Source organism: Triticum aestivum, chromosome 6D (genome assembly GCF_018294505.1).
Source record: "Triticum aestivum cultivar Chinese Spring chromosome 6D, IWGSC CS RefSeq v2.1, whole genome shotgun sequence".
NCBI lineage: Eukaryota > Viridiplantae > Streptophyta > Magnoliopsida > Poales > Poaceae > Triticum > Triticum aestivum.
In genome coordinates, this window is record NC_057811.1 from 458,702,746 (window position 1) to 458,703,705 (window position 960).

Consider the following 960-nt stretch of genomic DNA (forward strand, 5'->3'; position numbering starts at 1 on the left):
TTTTTGATTAATATTTTTATTTTATTTTTCGTATTTTCACCTTTTTTCTAAAAAATGTTTGGCCATGTATCAATTTTTGCGGACAAATTTTCTTAAATTGTGAACATTTTTTAGAAATTATGAACATTTTTCAAATTGCCAAACATTTTTTACAAATTCGTGAATTTTCTTGACAAAGTGAACATTTTTTGAAATCATGAACTTTTTTTTAAATCGTGAACATTATTTAAATCCGTCAACATTTTTCTAGAATCATGATTTTTTTCAAATTCTTGAGCATTTGAAATTTCTGAACATTTTTTGAAATTCAGGAACATTTTTTTGACGAACATTTTTTTAGTTCCTTAATAGTTCTTGAAATAGCAAACATTTTTTGAATTTTGTGAACATTTTGTTTAAATTTGTGAACATTTTTCAAAATTCTTGAACATTTTATGAATATTGTGAACATTTTTCTAGGAATTCATGAACATCTTTTGGATACACGAACATTATTTTTGAAATTGTGAACATTTTTTGAATACTTAAGAATTTATCATTTCCTGAAAAAAATTCAAATCGGGAACAATTTTTGAGTTCATGAATAATTGGACAATTTCTAACCTTTTTCCTGAAAAAAGGCTAAAAAACAAGGGGCTCCCGGCCCGCACATGGGCCGGCCCATGAGGGCGCGCGGGGAAGCAGGGAGGGTACACGCTCCCGTGGCTGCCGGCGCGTACCGCGCTATATAGCCCCGCTATATAGGCGCTCCCCTCAATTCACTCAGCCTTTGCATTTTTGTGAGGTCTTTTATCTTTTTTATTTTTTATTTTTTTCTCACCCTGCCGATGCTATGATATGCATATATATCATATGCCGCGTGCATATACGGTTTGATCGTTGATGCATGTTTGTTTGCCGTTGTTTCGATTTGTGTTTATCTATGCAATGTGTCCATGGAACAATAAATCATGTATCAAA